The sequence below is a fragment of the Oncorhynchus nerka genome, linkage group LG4 (assembly GCF_034236695.1).
Source record: "Oncorhynchus nerka isolate Pitt River linkage group LG4, Oner_Uvic_2.0, whole genome shotgun sequence".
Classification (NCBI taxonomy): domain Eukaryota; kingdom Metazoa; phylum Chordata; class Actinopteri; order Salmoniformes; family Salmonidae; genus Oncorhynchus; species Oncorhynchus nerka.
In genome coordinates this window covers 94,965,937-94,985,695 of record NC_088399.1, presented here as the reverse complement: position 1 = coordinate 94,985,695, position 19,759 = coordinate 94,965,937, and positions in this window count along the sequence as shown.

The following is a 19,759-nucleotide window of genomic DNA, read 5'->3' as shown; positions in this document are numbered from 1 at the left end:
GCCTTCTCACCCTACTTTTCCCAACACGTTTAATCTGTTCTGAAAACAGCCCTTCAAGCTACCTGGTGGATGGTGGTGCATTGTGGATGATATTGGATGGGGTGGATGGTGGTCTAGGATGACGTGAACTGTGAATGGTAGATGGTGGTGGCGGATGGTGAATGGTGCATGGTGAGGTGAGGTGTCTCTTTCTCACTTTCCCCTCTCTCTCTCTTTCTCTCTCAATTCAATGTGTATTTAATTGGCATGGGAAACATATTTACATTGCCTCTCTCTCTCTCTCTCTCTCTCTCTCTCTCTCTCTCTCTCTCTCTGCAACAGATGGTCGCTTTCAATCTACGTCTCTCTCTCCTATTCCATCCCACACTTTTCCTTGTTCTCTCTCTGCCTCCTGTCCTCTCTCTGCCTCCCGTCCTCTCTCTGCCTCTCGTTCTCTCTCTGCCTCCCGTCCTCTCTCTGCGTCCCGTCCTCTCTCTGCCTCTTGTCCTCTCTCTGCCTCTTGTTCTCTCTCTGCCTCCTGTCCTCTCTCTGCCTCTTGTCCTCTCTCTGCCTCTTGTTCTCTCTCTGACTCCTGTCCTCTCTCTGCCTCTTGTCCTCTCTCTGCCTCCTGTCCTCTCTCTGCGTCCCGTCCTCTCTCTGCCTCTTGTCCTCTCTCTGCCTCTTGTCCTCTCTCTCTTTTTCTCTCTCTGCCTCCTGTCCTCTCTCTGCATCTTGTCCTCTCTCTGCCTCTTGTCCTCTCTCTGCCTCTTGTCCTCTCTCTGCCTCTTGTCCTCTCTCTGCCTCCCGTCCTCTCTCTGCCTCTTGTCCTCTTTCTGCCCCTTGTCCTCTCTCTCTTTTTCTCTCTCTGCCTCTTGTCCTCTCTCTGCCTCTTGTCCTCTCTCTGCCTATTGTCTTCTCTCTGCCTCTTGTCCTCTCTCTGCCTCTTGTCTTCCCTCTGTCTCTTGTCTTCTCTTTGCCTCTTGTCCTCTCACTGACTTCCGTCCTTTCTCTCCCTCCTGTCCTCTTATTGCAGTGAAGGCACTCTCTCCACTCCTCAAATCTTTCTTCCTCTCTCTCCCTGTTCTCATTTTCCCTCTTCCACTATTCCTCCATCTATCTCCATCAGGACATGAACTGCTGTCACTTCACGCCCTTCACACCATGCATCTCTCTCTCTCTATCACACCATGCATCTCTCTCTCTCTCATCTCTTCTCTCTCATCTCTCTCATCTTTCCCTCTCTCGTTCTCTTTCTGTCTCTATCACACCATGCATCTCTCTCTCATCTCTTCTCTCTCATCTCTCTCATCTTTCCCTCTCTCGTTCTGTTTCTGTCTCTATCACACCATGCATCTCTCTCTCATCTTGTTCTCTCTCATCTCTCCCTCTATCTCCCTCTCTCGTTCTCTTTCTGTCTGTATCCCACCATGCATCTCTCTCTCTCTCATCTCTCCCTCTATCTCCCTCTCTCGTTCTCTTTCTGTCTGTATCCCACCATGCATCTCTCTCTCTCTCATCTCTCCCTCTATCTCCCTCTCTCGTTCTCTTTATGTCTCTATCCCACCATCTCTGTTTCTATTCTTCCCTCCCTCTGTGCAGCTCTCTGTCAATGAACAGGCAGGGACAATTACACTGACGCATTGGAGGGAAGATTAGGCCATTAAAACACTTTACCTGTCTGACATGTATTAAGTCCAGCCCAGACAGCATTGTCAACTGGCTCCAAGATTAAAAACATTTAGTCTTGATTTATCTTTCCCCAGTGGGTTGCTTCAATTGTAGCCCAAAAAAGACACACTGTCACAGTGTGTGTGTGTGTGTGTGTGTGTGTGTGTGTGTGTGTGTGTGTGTGTGTGTGTGTGTGTGTGTGTGTGTGTGTATATATGCATATAGATGCCTAGTGTTTATGTGCTCCTGAGTATCCTTATTGGAGCCAGGTCGTTGACGTCCATCCATGTCTGATTACGTCGAGAGATGACGTGGAAACCTGCCCATATGGGCAACAGTGAGCGCCGTTACCTTCCAGTAGGTTTTATGGATGGGGAGTAACATCTGCCTGTGATTCCCAACTTAACCCCAGTCTTTAAAAAAACCTTGAGTTAAAACCTAACAAACATTTTGTTCGCAACAACTTCTAAATTTGACGTTTGAGAAACATGGATAAAACAAACAATGAAACAATGTTTTTCCACACAGACGCAAGAATAGGAGGTACAGTGAAACACCGTTATTTATTTTTTTCTCCATTAATCACTGTTATTTTCCCCTAGAGGTGTAAAGGTCATTGTTAAAGCATTAATCACTGTTATTTTCCCCCAGAGGTGTAAAGGTCATTGTTAAAGCATTAAGCACTGTTATTTTCCCCCAGAGGTGTAAAGGTCATTGTTTAAGCATTAAGACTGGTGTAAAGGTCATTGTTAAGCATTAAGCACTGTTATTTTCCCCCAGAGGTGTAAAGGTCATTGTTAAGCATTAAGCACTGTTATTTTCCCCCAGAGGTGTAAAGGTCATTGTTAAGCATTAAGCACTGTTATTTTCCCCTAGAGGTGTAAAGGTCATTGTTAAGCATTAAGCACTGTTATTTTCCCCCAGAGGTGTAAAGGTCATTGTTAAGCATTAAGCACTGTTATTTTCCCCGCAGAGGTGTAAAGGTCATTGTTAAGCATTAAGCACTGTTATTTTCCCCCAGAGGTGTAAAGGTCATTGTTAAGCATTAAGCACTGTTATTTTCCCCCAGAGGTGTAAAGGTCATTGTTAAGCATTAAGCACTGTTATTTTCCCCCAGATGTATAAAGGTCATTGTTAAGCATTAAGCACTGTTATTTTCCCCCAGAGGTGTAAAGGTCATTGTTTAAGCATTAAGCACTGTTATTTTCCCCCAGAGGTATAAAGGTCATTGTTTAAGCATTAAGCACTGTTATTTTCCCCCAGAGGTATAAAGGTCATTGTTAGCATTAAGCACTGTTATTTTCCCCATTGTTTAAGCAGAGGTGTAAAGGTCATTGTTAAGCATTAAGCACTGTTATTTTCCCCAGAGCACTGTTATTTTCCCCCAGAGGTATAAAGGTCATTGTTAAGCATTAAGCACTGTTATTTTTCCCCAGAGGTATAAAGGTCATTGTTAAAGCATTAAGCACTGTTATTTTCCCCCAGAGGTGTAAAGGTCATTGTTAAGCATTAAGCACTGTTATTTTCCCCCAGAGGTGTAAAGGTCATTGTTAAGCATTAAGCACTGTTATTTTCCCCCAGATGTATAAAGGTCATTGTTAAGCATTAATCACTGTTATTTTCCCCCAGAAGTTTAAAGGTCATTGTTAAGCATTAAGCACTGTTATTTTCCCCCAGAGGTATAAAGGTCATTATTAAGCATTAAGCACTGTTATTTTCCCCCAGAGGTATAAAGGTCATTGTTAAGCATTGTTTCACTTCAGATATGACTTCACAAATCTTCTTTTTGAAAGGTAGGCTATCAACAATACATCAAAAACAGATTGTTGCTACAAATATAGTCACAGAGCTATTTTTAGTTTATATCAGACTCACAGTGCAAAAGAACAGCATCTGTTGCAACAGCTAAAACACCTCCTCATTGAAAACAGCTTCACTGTTTCTGGACCTTCCAGATTCTGTTAACACTACAGCTGATGTCGGAAGTTTACATACACTTAAGTTGGAGTCATTAAAACTAGCTTTTCAACCACTCCACAAATTTCTTGTTAACAAACAATAGTTTTGGCAAGTCGGTAAAGACATCTACTTTGTGACACAAATACATTTTTCCAACAATTCCAAATGAAAATCCCAGTGGTTCAGAAGTTTACTGTGCCTTTAAACAGCTTGGAAAATTCCAGAAAATGATGTCATAATTTAATTTGATTTGAGTCAATTTGAGGTGTAGCTGTGGATGTATTTCAAGGTCTACCTTCAAACTCAGTGCTTCTTTGCTTGACATCATGGGAAAAAAAATTAAACATCTGCCAAGATCTCAGAAAGAAAATTGTAGACCTCCACAAGTCTGGTTCATCTTTGGGAGCAATTTCCAAACCAGGAAGTGGGAAATCGGACACTGTGGCTGGATATAAAACAAGTTTATCTTTAAAATGGTGTGAAATACTTTTATGTTTAAAGGAATTTTAATTATGGGATTTGTGTTGTTTCAAATTTGGCGCCCTGCAATTTCACTGGCTGTTGGTGAGGACTCTAGCGTCCCAGAGAGGATTTTAAGGACAACAAAGTCAAGGTATTGGAGTGGCCAGCACAAAGCCCTGACCTCAAGCCTATAGAAGATTTGTGGGTAGATGTGAAAAAGGGTGTGCGAGCAAGGAGGCCTACAAACCTGACTCAGTTACACCAGCTCTGTCAGGAGGCCTACAAACTTGACTCAGTTACACCAGCTCTGTCAGGAGGCCTACAAACCTGACTCAGTTACACCAGCTCTGTCAGGAGGCCTACAAACCTGACTCAGTTACACCAGCTCTGTCAGGAGGCCTACAAACCTGACTCAGTTACACCAGCTCTGTCAGGAGGCCTACAAACCTGACTCAGTTACACCAGCTCTGTCAGGAGGCCTACAAACCTGACTCAGTTACACCAGCTCTGTCAAGAGGCCTACAAACCTGACTCAGTTACACCAGCTCTGTCAGGAGGCCTACAAACCTGACTCAGTTACACCAGCTCTGTCAGGAGGCCTACAAACCTGACTCAGTTACACCAGCTCTGTCAGGAGGCCTACAAACCTGACTCAGTTACACCAGCTCTGTCAGGAGGCCTACAAACCTGACTCAGTTACACCTTGTATGCAGGTATAGTGTTTGAGAACTGTGCTGTAGTATATCCTCTCTCTCTCTCCCATGTCTATCCTCTCTCTCTCTCAATGTCTATCCTCTCTCTCTCTCCCATGTCTATCCTCTCTCTCTCTCCCATGTCTATCCTCTCTCTCTCTCCCATGTCTATCCTCTCGCTCTCTCCCATGTCTATCCCCTCTCTCTCTCTCTCCCATGTCTATCCTCTCTCTCTCTCCCATGTCTATCCTCTTGCTCTCTCCCATGTCTATCCTCTCTCTCTCTCCCATGTCTATCCTCTCGCTCTCTCCCATGTCTATCCCCTCTCTCTCTCCCATGTCTATCCTCTCGCTCTCTCCCATGTCTATCCCCTCTCTCTCTCCCATGTCTATCCTCTCTCTCTCCCATGTCTATCCTCTCTCTATCTCTCTCCCATGTCTATCCTCTCTCTCTCTCTCTCTCTCTCTCTCTCTCTCTCTCTTCTTTCTCTCTCTCTTTCTCTCTCTCTCTCTCTCTCTCTCTCTTCTCTCTCTTCTCTCCTACAGACACGTTCACCCTCTCATCAGTTTGGAGAGCTGTAAGGATCTAAAACACAAACAAATACACATAACATGCATTACAAAACAAACAACTATCTCTTCAATGCCTCGCAACAAGCAGGGAAAGGAGCTTTCACTGGAAAAAAACTCCAAACTCCCCAATTAGATTTTCCACCTCCGTTTCTCTCTGTCACATACTGTCTCTCTGTTTATATCTCTACTTCCATTATTTTGTTCTCTCTCTTTCATCTTCCCTCCATATCTTCTTCCATCTATCACCCTCCATCTATCACGCTCTCCCTCTCCCTCCGTCTCTCTCTCTCTCCCTGTATATTTACCTCACCCTCTCTCTCCCTCTCAATTCAATTCAATTCAATTCAAGGGCTTTATTGGCATGGGAATCATGTGTTAACATTGCCAAAGCAAGTGAGGTAGACAACATACAAAGTGAATATATAAGGTGAAAAACAACAAAAATGAACAGTAAACATTACACATACAGAAGTTTCAAAACAGTAAAGACATTACAAATGTCATATTATATATATATATATATATATATATATATATATATATATATACAATGTACAAATAGTTAAAGGACACAAGATAAAATCAATAAGCATAAATATGGGTTGTATTTACAATGGTGTTTGTTCTTCACTGGTTGCCCTTTTCTCGTGGCAACAGGTCACAAATCTTGCTGCTGTGATGACACACTGATGGCACACTCTCTCTCCTCTCTCTCCCTCCATATATATCCCTCTCTCTCTGCCTCTCCCTCCATTTATCTCTCTCCATCTCTCTCCCACATTCCTCTCCCTATCTATTTCCCTCTCCCTCCATCTCGCTCTCTCATCTCTCTTCCTCTCACTCCATCTATTTCCATCTCTCTCCCTCCATTGCCCTCTCTCCCTCTCTCTCCCTTTCCCAACATCTTTCTTCATCTCTCTTCCTCTATCTATCTATTTCCCTCTCTCTCCCTCCATCTCTCTCTCATTCTCCCTTCATCTCTCTATCTCTCTCTCTCTACCTCCATCTCTCCCTCCATCTCTCTCTCATTCTCCCTCCAACTCTCTCTCCTTCTCCCTCCATTTCAATCTCTCTCTCTTCCTCTCCCTCCATCTCTCTCACCCTCACTCCCTCCGTCTCTCTCTCCTCCTCCCTCCGTCTCTCTCTCCCTCTCCCTCTGTCTCTCTCTCCTTCTCCCTCCGTCTCTCTCTCCTTCTCCCTACATTTCAATCTCTCTCTCTCCCTCTGTCTATCTCTCGCTCTCCCTCTGTTTATCTCTCTTTCTCCCTCCGTCTCTCTCCTCTCTCCCTCCATCTCTCTCCTCTCTCTCCATATCTCTCTCCTCTCTCTCTCCATCTCTCTCCTCTCTCTCTCTCTCTCTACTCTCTCCATCTCTCTCCTCTCTCTCCATCTCTCTCTCCATCTCTCTCCTCTCTCTCTCTCCATCTCTCTCCATCTCTCTCCATCTCTCTCCTCTCTCTCTCCATCTCTTGCTCCCCCCAAGGCACACAGAGGTAGTGTTTTTATTTTCTTCATAACTCAGGTTCTGTTTTTTTCACACGTCTCTGCTTTAACGGTTCTTACTCAGTGCTCTTTTAATACAGGCTGGTGTTTAGATCAATCTTCTCCAATCAATATTTAATATCAGAAAGAAGCGCTGGCCTTTTGGCTGCATGGCATATCGTCAAGACACACGCACGATCGTTTCTATTCAGTCGCTCTCACAGGAGGTAATGAACAATTGGATTGGACTGAGATCCACCGAGGCTGACTCCCAAATGGCACCCTATTCCCTATATAGTGCACTACTTTTGACCAGAGCCCTATGGAACCCTGTTCCCTATATAGTGCACTACTTTTGACCAGGGCCTTACGGTCCCTTATGGGCTCTGGTCAAAACTAGTGCACTATATAGTGAATAGGGTGCCATTTTTTAGACACAGCCTGAGGCCTACAGTAAGATGGCTGCATTTACGCCTAACCATGGCTCCTTTCAATCCATTATCACTCAGGTCAGTGTGAGGTACAGGGCAGAAGCTTTAGGAGAGGCAGGGAGGGAGGGGGGACGACTGAAGAAAAGGAGAGAGAGGTAAATAATAAATACAAATTAAGGTTAAATAAGTAAATACATTACTGCATACAATAGCTGTAGGATCAGAGGTATTCAGGGCAGTTAGAGGGACATGCATTAGGTTACTTGCTTTGGGTCTTGTCTGATATATTGTACATGTGCTGAAGCCTTATGACTCAGCGACACAATGGTAGGGATTAACTGAGCTGGGCTCGGATCATTGATAAATCATTGTCTCAACGCAGCCTTATAATGCTGTTGGTTCTCCCCAGACCTGACTGCCCTTAACCAACACAAAAACATCCTATGGCGTTCTGCATTAGCATCGAACAGCCCCCGTGATATGCAGCTGTTCAGGGAAGCTAGAAACCATTATACACAGGCAGTTAGAAAAGCCAAGGCTAGCTTTTTCAAGCAGAAATTTGCTTCCTGCAACACTAACTCAAAAAAGTTCTGGGACACTGTAAAGTCCATGGAGAATAAGAACACCTCCTCCCAGCTGCCCACTGCACTGAAGATAGGAAACACTGTCACCACTGATAAATCCACCATAATTGAGAATTTCAATAAGCATTTTTCTACGGCTGGCCATGCTTTCCACCTGGCTACTCCTACCCCGGTCAACAGCACTGCACCCCCAACAGCAACTCGCCCAAGCCTTCCCCATTTCTCCTTCTCCCAAATCCATTCAGCTGATGTTCTGAAAGAGCTGCAAAATCTGGACCCTTACAAATCAGCCGGGCTAGACAATCTGGACCCTTTCTTTCTAAAATTATCTGCCAAAATTGTTGCCACCCCTATTACTAGCCTGTTAAACCTCTCTTTCGTGTCTTCTGAGATTCCCAAAGATTGGAAAGCAGCTGCGGTCATCCCCCTCTTCAAAGGGGGGGACACTCTTGACCCAAACTGCTACAGACCGATATCTATCCTACCATGCCTTTCTAAGGTCTTCGAAAGCCAAGTCAACAAACAGATTACCGACCATTTCGAATCTCACCATACCTTCTCTGCTATGCAATCTGGTTTCAGAGCTGGTCATGGGTGCACCTCAGCCACGCTCAAGGTCCTAAACGATATCTTAACCGCCATCGATAAGAAACATTACTGTGCAGCCATATTCATTGATCTGGCCAAGGCTTTCGACTCTGTCAATCACCACATCCTCATCGGCAGACTCGACAGCCTTGGTTTCTCAAATGATTGCCTCACCTGGTTCACCAACTACTTCTCTGATAGAGTTCAGTGTGTCAAATCGGAGGGTCTGCTGTCCGGACCTCTGGCAGTCTCTATGGGGGTGCCACAGGGTTCAATTCTTGGACCGACTCTCTTCTCTGTATACATCAATGAGGTCGCTCTTGCTACTGGTGAGTCTCTGATCCACCTCTATGCAGACGACACCATTCTGTATACTTCCGGCACTTCTTTGGACACTGTGTTAACAACCCTCCAGGCAAGCTTCAATGCCATACAACTCTCTTAAATACAAGTAAAACTAAATGCATGCTCTTCAACCGATCGCTACCTGCACCTACCCGCCTGTCCAACATCACTACTCTGGACGGCTCTGACTTAGAATACGTGGACAACTACAAATACTTAGGTGTCTGGTTAGACTGTAAACTCTCCTTCCAGACCCATATCAAACATCTCCAATCCAAAGTTAAATCTAGAATTGGCTTCCTATTTCGCAACAAAGCATCCTTCACTCATGCTGCCAAACATACCCTTGTAAAACTGACCATCCTACCAATCCTCGACTTTGGCGATGTCATTTACAAAATAGCCTCCAATACCCTACTCAACAAATTGGATGCAGTCTATCACAGTGCAATCCGTTTTGTCACCAAAGCCCCATATACTACCCACCATTGCAACCTGTGCGCTCTCGTTGGCTGGCCCTCGCTTCATACTCGTCGCCAAACCCACTGGCTCCATATCATCTACAAGACCCTGCTAGGTAAAGTCCCCCCTTATCTCAGCTCGCTGGTCACCATAGCATCTCCCACCTGTAGCACACGCTCCAGCAGGTATATCTCTCTAGTCACCCCCAAAACCAATTCTTTCTTTGGCCGCCTCTCCTTCCAGTTCTCTGCTGCCAATGACTGGAACGAACTACAAAAATCTCTGAAACTGGAAACACTTATCTCCCTCACTAGCTTTAAGCACCAACTGTCAGAACAGCTCACAGATTACTGCACCTGTACATAGCCCACCTATAATTTAGCCCAAACACCTACCTCTTTCCCAACTGTATTTAATTACTTTATTTATTTTGCTCCTTTGCACCCCATTATTTTTATTTCTACTTTGCACATTCTTCCATTGCAAAACTTCCATTCCGGTGTTTTACTTGCTATATTGTATTTACTTTGCCACCATGGCTTTTTTTGCCTTTACCTCCCTTCTCACCTCATTTTCTCACATTGTATATAGACTTGTTTATACTGTATTATTGACTGTATGTTTGTTTTACTCCATGTGTAACTCTGTGTCGTTGTATCTGTCAAACTGCTTTGCTTTATCTTGGCCAGGTCGCAACTGTAAATGAGAACTTGTTCTCAACTTGCCTACCTGGTTAAATAAAGGTGAAATAAAAAAATAAAATACAAAGAGGATCCAGGAACCTGTGTTATAATGGTATGGATTAGCTGAGCTGGGCTCGGGTCATTGATAAGTCCTTGTCTGAACACAGCCTTATATAATGCTATGAGAGGAACCAGGAACCTGTGTTACAATGGTATGGATTAGCTGAGCTGGGCTCGGGTCATTGATAAGTCCTTGTCTGAACACAGCCTTATAATGTTGTGAAAGGATCCTGGAATCCAAATGATTTGGGTGGATCCCATCCTCCTTATAATACTGTGAAAGGATCCAGGAACCTAAATGATTTGGGTGGATCCCATCCTCCTTATAATACTGTGAAAGGATCCTGGAATCCAAATGATTTGGGTGGATCTCATCCTCCTTATAATGCCGTGAAAGGATCCTGGAACCCAAATTATTTGGGTGGATCTCATCCTCCTTTTTAATACGAGCTTTGTTTCCCAGAAGGTATCAACATTATAACCACAGAGCTGCAATGGTCTCGTAGACGGTTACGGGGGCTAAAAGTCTGCTGAAGTGTTCTATGACCGAATCAGTTCTTTTAAAATCCATCTTCGGCTGTTCTGAGCTGCCCTTCATAATGTCATTGAATAACACATGAACTATAATAAAAAAAATCAATTTCCTGATTCTGGCAGCTTATTGATGTCCTGGAGTCGTGCTCCTGGAGAGCACAGCGTTTTTTGCTCCAGGGACTGAGACATTTCTCACCATTGAAATGTTCAATACAAAGGAATTGCCCATTTCCATCCCGCACACAATTCGTTGAGCTTTTCACGGGCCCACGAGAAGCAGGATAGAGTACGCCCGCTGCTCCCAGGGACCTGAGAGGACCTGAGGTCCAGACCTCCCACAGCAGGCCCCGTCAAATCCACAGAAAGGAACCTGAGAGGACCTGAGGTCCAGACCTCCCACAGCAGGCCCCGTCAAATCCACAGAAAGGAACCTGAGAGGACCTGAGGTCCAGACCTCCCACAGCAGGCCCCGTCAAATCCACAGAAAGGAACCTGAGAGAACCTGAGGTCCAGACCTTCCACAGCAGACCCCGTCAAATGCACAGAAAGGAACCTGAGAGGACCTGAGGTCCAGACCTCCCACAGCAGGCCCCGTCAAATCCACAGAAAGGGAAAGGATTCGAACTTGACGATGAAGCCACTGCTGTAGTCAGCGTAGTTGGAGTCAGACACAGGCGTCACAGACACAGCCGTCACAGACACAGCCGTCACAGACACAGGCGTCACAGACACGGGTATCACAGACACGGGCGTCACAGACACAGGCGTCACAGACACAGGCGTCACAGACACAGGCGTCACAGACACAGGCAGTTCCAGCAATGCAGGCAGAGGTAGGTCAGGCACCAGTGCAGTGAAACTATTCCTTATGTCAATCTGCTGCAAACCTCTCGGAGTCACTCCAGTCCACACCTTCTTCCCTTTATAGCAGCGTGTTCCACAAGTTCCAGCCAATGAGAAAGAGTAGCTAGCCAGGCCTCCATCTCTGTCTCTATATCCCTCTCTCTCTAGCATCCATGGGCCGGACACAGAAATTCTGCCAAATTGCCTATATTTTGGTGGCCTCTTTTACATTCTAATGCCTTGATTTCCATCCCAAATCCACAGTGAAATGATTGAATACTTTATCAAATTGACCTTCCAGTTTTGAAAAATGTTGTGTTATTATGTGTGCGACATGACTTTACAATTGAAATGACTGAAATTGTATGGATTCCTGTCTATTGTTAGTTTGGGTATTGTGTAGGCCTAGGCCTGTGTGATCAGGATGATTTTCAAAGTAAAACAACATTAAAACCTTTTTTAACATATAACCTGTATTCTCTTCAAATTAAGACTCACTAAGTGCAAAATAAAATAATGAATTTTAGATTTTGGTTTATACAGTGCCTTGCGAAAGTATTCGGCCCCCTTGAACTTTGCGACCTTTTGCCACATTTCAGGCTTCAAACATAAAGATATAAAACTGTATTTTTTTGTGAAGAATCAACAACAAGTGGGACACAATCATGAAGTGGAACGACATTTATTGGATATTTCAAACCTTTTTAAAAAATCAAAAACTGAAAAATTGGGCGTGCAAAATTATTCAGCCCCTTTACTTTCAGTGCAGCAAACTCTCTCCAGAAGTTCAGTGAGGATCTCTGAATGATCCAATGTTGACCTAAATGACTAATGATGATAAATACAATCCACCTGTGTGTAATCAAGTCTCCGTATAAATGCACCTGCACTGTGATAGTCTCAGAGGTCCGTTAAAAGCGCAGAGAGCATCATGAAGAACAAGGAACACACCAGGCAGGTCCGAAATACTGTTGTGAAGAAGTTTAAAGCCAGATTGGATACAAAAAGATTTCCTAAGCTTTAAACATCCCAAGGAGCACTGTGCAAGCGATAATATTGAAATGGAAGGAGTATCAGACTACTGCAAATCTACCAAGACCTGGCCGTCCCTCTAAACTTTCAGCTCATACAAGGAGAAGACTGATCAGAGATGCAGCCAAGAGGCCCATGATCACTCTGGATGAACTGCAGAGATCTACAGCTGAGGTGGGAGACTCTGTCCATAGGACAACAATCAGTCGTATATTGCACACATCTGGCCTTTATGGAAGAGTGGCAAGAAGAAAGCCATTTCTTAAAGATTTGCCACAAGCCACCTGGGAGACACACCAAACATGTGGAAGAAGGTGCTCTGGTCAGATGAAACCAAAATTGAACTTTTTGGCAACAATGCAAAACGTTATGTTTGGCGTAAAAGCAACACAGCTCATCACCCTGAACACACCATCCCCACTGTCAAACATGGTGGTGGCAGCATCATGGTTTGGGCCTGCTTTTCTTCAGCAGGGACAGGGAAGATGGTTCAAATTGATGGGAAGATGGATGGAGCCAAATACAGGACCATTCTGGAAGAAAACCTGATGGAGTCTGCAAAAGACCTGAGACTGGGACGGAGAGTTGTCTTCCAACAAGACAATGATCCAAAACATAAAGCAAAATCTACAATGGAATGGTTCAAAAATAAACATATCCAGGTGTTAGAATGGCCAAGTCAAAGTCCAGACCTGAATCCAATCGAGAATCTGTGGAAAAAAATGAAAACTGCTGTTCACAAATGCTCTCCATCCAACCTCACTGAGCTCGAGCTGTTTTGCAAGGAGGAATGGGAAACAATTTCAGTCTCTCGATGTGCAAAACTGATAGAGACATACCCCAAGCGACTTACAGCTGTAATCGCAGCAAAAGGTGGCGCTACAAAGTATTAACCTGTTGCTTCTACTCGGGACGCTTGCGTCCCAACTAGAGCTCTGGAAATGCAAATGCGCTACGCTAAATGCTAATAGTATTAGTTAAATCTCAAAAGTTCATTAAAATACACATGCAGGGTATCGAATTAAAGCTACACTCGTTGTGAATCCAGGCAACAAGTCAGATTTTTTAAATGCTTTTCGGCGAAAGCATGAGAAGCTATTATCTGATAGCATGCAACACCCCAAAAGACCCACAGGGGACGTAAACAAAATAATTAGCATTTCGGCGTTACACAAACCGCACAATAAAATAGAAAACATTCATTACCTTTCACCATCTTCTTTGTTGGCACTCCTAGATGTCCCATAAACACTATTTGGGTCTTTATTTCGATTAAATCGGTCCATATAAAGCCTAGATATCGTTATATGTAGACTGTGTGATAAACGAAAAAAACATAGTTTCAAAACATTTACATTACATTTACATTTACATTTACATTTAAGTCATTTTACAAAACGTAACGTCATTTTTTAAAATTCAAAAAGTCGACGATAAACTTTCACAAAACACTTCGAAATACGTTTGTAATGCAACTTTAGGTATTAGTAAACGTTAATAAGCGATAAAATTCATCAGGAGGCGATGTAAAGATCATTAGCTGTCCGTCTGGAAAAATGTCCGGCTACAAACTCAACGAAAATATCCGGTCCTAGACCGGATTAGATACGGTGTCCTGTATGTGTTTGACCAAGAAAAAACTCGAAGGGAAATGACAAGACTCTAGACACCCTGTGGAAGCTGTAGGTACTGCAACCTCAGTCAATTAATTGTGGTTCACGTTTATCAATGGGTTCAAGTAGCGCATGGATATATTTTCCCCATTTTCAGTGATCAGTTTTTCCTGTGCTTTTCGATGTAAATGCCGTTCTGGTAAAGCCACAGCAGTGATTTAACCAGTTTTTTAAACGTCTGAGTGTTTTCTATCCACACAGACTAAGCAAATGCATATACTATATTCCTGGCATGAGTAGCAGGGCGCTGAAATGTTGCGCGATTTTTAACAGAATGTTCAAAAAAGTAGAGGGTCGACTGAAGAGGTTAACTTAAGGGGGCTGAATAATTTTGCACGCCCAATTTTTCAGTTTTTGATTTGTTAAAAAAGTTTGAAATATCCAATAAACGTCGTTCCACTTTATGATTGTGTCCCACTTGTTGTTGATTCTTCACAAAAAAATACAGTTTTATATCTTTATGTTTGAAGCCTGAAATGTGGCAAAAGGTTGCAAAGTTCAAGGGGGCCGAATACTTTCGCAAGGCACTGTATCTCTCAAATAAGAGATATGAAATCTTCATTTTACCTATTTGATGCCACCTCACTGGAAATACCAGAGCTTTTTCCATGATTCCCTCTTACATTTTGCAGCTGATTTCTCAGCCAGGCAACCTGATGATGTAGGGCTGGAGTGTAACCAAGGCAACCAGATGATTTAGGGCTCGAGTGTAGCCAAGGCAACCTGATGATTTAGGGCTGGAGTGTAACCAAGGCAACCTGATGATGTAGGGCTTGAGTGTAGCCAAGGCAACATCAAGCTCATTGATGAACTCTCCGAGGGAACCTGGAGGGCGATAAATGATAAGGATGTTAAGCTTGAAAGGGCTGGTAACTGTGACAGCATGGAATTCAAAGGAGGCGATAGACAGATGGGTAAGGGGAGAAAGAGAGAATGACCACTTGGGAGAGATGAGGATCCCGGTGCCACCACCCCGCTGACTAGAAGCTCTCGGGGTGTGCGAGAACACGTGGGCGGACGAAGAGAGAGCAGTAGGAGTAGCAGTGTTATCTGTGGTGATCCATGTTTCCGTCAGTGCCAAGAAGTCGAGGGACTGGAGGGAGGCATAGGCTGAGATGAACTCTGCCTTGTTGGCCGCAGATCGGCAGTTCCAGAGGCTACCGGAGACCTGGAACTCCACGTGGGTCGTGCGCTGGGACCACCAGATTAGGGTGGCCGCGGCCATGCGGTGTGGAGCGTTTGTATGGTCTGTGCAGAGAGGAGAGAACAGGGATAGACAGACACATAGTTGACAGGCTACAGAAGAGGCTACGCTAATGCAAAGGAGATTGGAATGACAAGTGGACTACACGTCTCGAATGTTCAGAAAGTTAAGCTTACGTAGCAAGAATCTTATTGACTAAAATGATTAAAATGATACAGTACTGCTGAAGTAGGCTAGCTGGCAGTGGCTGCGTTGTTGACTTTGTAGGCTAGCTGGCAGTGGCTGCGTTGTTGACACTACACTAATCAAGTCGTTCCGTTGAGTGTGATAGTTTCTACAGTGCTGCTATTCGGGGGCTAGCTGGCTAGCTAGCAGTGTTGATTACGTTACGTTGCGTTAAAAGAACGACAATAGCTGGCTAGCTAACCTAGAAAATCGCTCTAGACTACACAATTATCTTTGATACAAAGACGGCTATGTAGCTAGCTATGTAGCTAGCTACGATCAAACAAATCAAACCGTTGTACTGTAATGAAATTAAATGAAAATGTGATACTACCTGTGGAGCGAAGCGGAATGCGAGACCACTGGTCTCAATGGTATCCAGGGTACAGCTAAGACCACTTTCCACACCGGCAGCAACCCGGCAATGTACTGGTCTCAATGGTTGATTATCCAGGGTACAGCTAAGACCACTTTCCACACCGGCAGCAACCCCGCATGTGTTGGTCTAATATGTTAAATCTTTAGAAGTCCTTTATAAAACACACTGTCAAAAGGAGCGTTCCATCCTTTTGGCATAATGTCTGTGCTCACATGGGCGTGGATGCAGACTGGGTAAAACCTTACATGAAAACATTAATACTAATATAGAAGGATAAAATCACATTTAATCTTCCCACATAGTTTCATGTTTAATCACATACGTTCCACAACATTTAAAATTGAAGTTGGAAGTTTACATACACCTTAGCCAAATGCATTTAAACTGAGATTTTCACAATTCCTGATCTTTAATCCTATACATTTTTTTAGGATCACCACTTTATTTGAAGACTGTGAAATGACAGAATAATAGTAGAGAGAATGATTTATTTCAGCTTTTATTTCTTTCATCACATTCCCAGTGGGTCAAAATAATACATACACTCAATTAATATTTGGTAGCATTGCCTTTAAAAGGTTTAGCTTGGGTCAAGCGTTTCGGTAGCCTTCCACAAGCTTCCACAATAAGTTGGGTGAATTTTGGCACATTCCTTCCTCAGGTTTGTAGGCCTCCTTGCTCGCACACGCTTTTTTCAGTTCTGCCCACAAATCTTATTTAGGATTGAGGTCAGGGCTTTGTCATGGCCACTCTAATACCTTGACTTTTTTGTCCTTAAAACCTTTTGCCACAACTTTGGAAGTATGCTTGGGGTCAATGTCCATTTGGAAGACGCATTTGCGACCAAGCTATAACTTCCTGACTGATGTCTTGAGATGTTGCTTCAATATATCCACATAATATTCCTTCCTCATAATGTAATCTATTTTGTGATGTGCACCAGTCCCTCCTGCAGCAAAGCACCCCCACAACATGATGTTGCCACCCCCGCGCTTCATGGTTGGGATGGTGTTCTTCGACTTGCAAGCATCCCCGTTTTCCTCCAAACATAACATTGAAGAGTCGGGCCGAACAGTTCTATTTTTGTTTCATCAGACCAGAGGACAATTCTCCAAAAAGTACGATATGTGTCACCACGTGCAGTTGCAAATCGTAGTCTGGCTATTTTATGGTGGTTTTGGGGCAGTGGCTTCTTCCTTGCTGAGAGTCCTTTCAGTTTATGTCAAAAAAGGACTAGTTTTACTGTGGATTTAGATACTTTTGTACCTGTCTCCTCCAGCATCTTCAGAAGGTCCTTTGCTGTTGTTCTGGGATTGATTTGCACTTTTCACACCAAAGTACGTTCATCTCTAGGATACAGCACGTGTCTCCTTCCTGAGCGGTATGATGGCTGAGTGGTCCCATAGTGTTTATACTTGCGTAATGTTTGTACAGGTGAATGTGGAAATTTGGAAATTGCTTCCAAGGATGAGCCAGACTTGTGGAGGTCTACAATGGCTGATTTTGATATTCCGGCCAATGTCAAGCAAAGAGGCACTGAGTTTGAAGGTAGGCCTTGAAATACATGCACAGGTACACTTCCAATTTACATAATTTTCTGGAATTTTCCAAGGTGTTTAACCTCTCTGGTACAAGTGGGACGGTAGCGTCCCACCCTGACAACATCCAGTGAAATTACAGGGCGCCAAATTCAAAACAACAAATCCCAATCATTAAAATTCTTCAAACATACAATTATTATACACCATTTTAAAGATAAACTTCTTGTAAATCCAACCATGAATTTCAAAAAGGCTTTACTGCAAAAGCACACCATGCGATTATGTTAGGTCAGCACCTAGTTACAGAAAACCATACAGCCATTTTCCAGCCAAGGAAAGGGCTCACACAGGTCAGAAATAGTGATTAAATTAATCACTAACCTTTTATCTTCATCAGATGACACTCATAGGACTTCATGTTACACAATACATGTATATTTTGTTCGATAAAGTTCCTATTTATATCCAAAAATCTCAGTTTACATTGGCGCGTTATGTTCAGAAATGCATTGTCTCAAACAAACATCCAGTGAAAGTGCAGAGAGCCACATCAAATTACAGAAATACTCATCATAAACATTGATCTAAGATACAAGTGTTTAACATACAATTTAAGATAAACCTCTCCTTACTGCAACCTCTGTCAGATTTCAAAAAGGCTTTACGGCGAAAGCACACTTTGCGATTATGGTAGGTCAGCGCCTAGCCACAGAGAACCATACAGCCATTTTCCTGCCAAGGAGAGGCGTCACAAAAGTCAGAAATATAGTTCAAATTAATCACTTACCTTTGATGATCTTCATCTGATGCCACCCCCAGGTCTCCATGTTAGACAACAAACGTTCGATAAATTCCATAATTTATGTCCAAATACCTCTTTTTTGTTTGCGCGTTTAGTCCAGTAATCCAAAATGCACAAGGCGCGAGCACAAAGTCAAGACGAAGAGTCAAAAAAGTTATATTACAGTTTGTAGAAACATGTCAAACGATGTATAGAATCAATCTTTAGGATGTTTTTATCAAAAATCTGCAATAATATTCCAACCGGACAATTCCTTTGTCTTTAGAAATTAAAAGGAATGGAGCTCGTGCTCACGCCACGCGCGAGACTAAACTAAAGGCTTTCAACCAGACCACCGGTTGAAACAGCTCTGATTCGCTCCCCCTTCACAGTAGAAGCCTGAAACAACTTTCTAAAGACTGTTGACATCTAATGGAAGCCGTTGGAAGTGCAATCTGACCCCATATACACAGTATATTGGATAGGCAATCACAAACTACAAACCTCAGATTTCCCACTTCCTGGTTGTATTTGTCTCAGGTTTTCACCTTCCGTGTGAATTCTGTTATACTCAGACATCATTCAAACAGTTTTAGAAACTTTAGAGTGTTTTCTATTCAAATCTACTAATAATATGCATATCCTAGCCTCTGGGCCTGAGTAGCAGGCAGTCTACTCTGGGTACTCTTTTCATGCGGACGTGAAAATACTGCCCCCTACAACAGTGAGGTTAAAGGCACAGTCAACCTAGTGTATGTAAACTTCTGACCCACTGGAATTGTGATACAGTGAATTATAAGTGAAATAATCTGTAAACAATTGTTGTAAAATTTACGTGTGGCATGCACAAAGTAGATGTCCTAACTATGTCCAAAACTATAGTTTGTTAACAATAAATGTGTGGTGTGGTTGAAAAATGAGTTTTAATGACTCCAACCTAAGTGTATGTAAACTTCCGACTTCAACTGTAGATGTTAACCTGACCCCTTGAATGCGTATTTGTCCAATCTTTTGATGTTAGAGTTTTTAGAGACTCTTTCACATAAAGGATATTAAACTAAATACCAGCAGAAGGGAAGGTTTCTGCCAGGTATTTATGATCCGGTTGTTTAAGTCATAAAACCCTGGTGGGAGAGAGGGGAGGGGGGGGGGTGAGGGAATCCGTCAGCCCTGTGCCAAGCTGATTTGGCACCTTTGATCCTCACCATAGAGAGAGTGTCATGACAAGGGTAATATCAAAAGTCATTGTTTATAGGGAAAATACGAACTGGATATTATATTGTAGCATTAAGTTAATTACCAACAAAGGTATTTGCCTATCGTATTGGCCCAACCAACAAATGACATAAATAGGGTAACGCTAGGCTATTTAATGTACAACAAGTCTATATTTAACGTTAAACTAAATAAGGAACACAAAATCATAACCATTAATTTAGCCAAGCAGTTGCCATACCAAGTGGTGATGCAGCCAGTCAAGATTCTCCCAATGGTGTAGCTGTAGTGCTTTTTGAGGATCTGAGGGCTCATTCCCAATCTTTTCCAGCCGCCTGAGAAGGAAGTGGCTTTGTCGTGCCCTC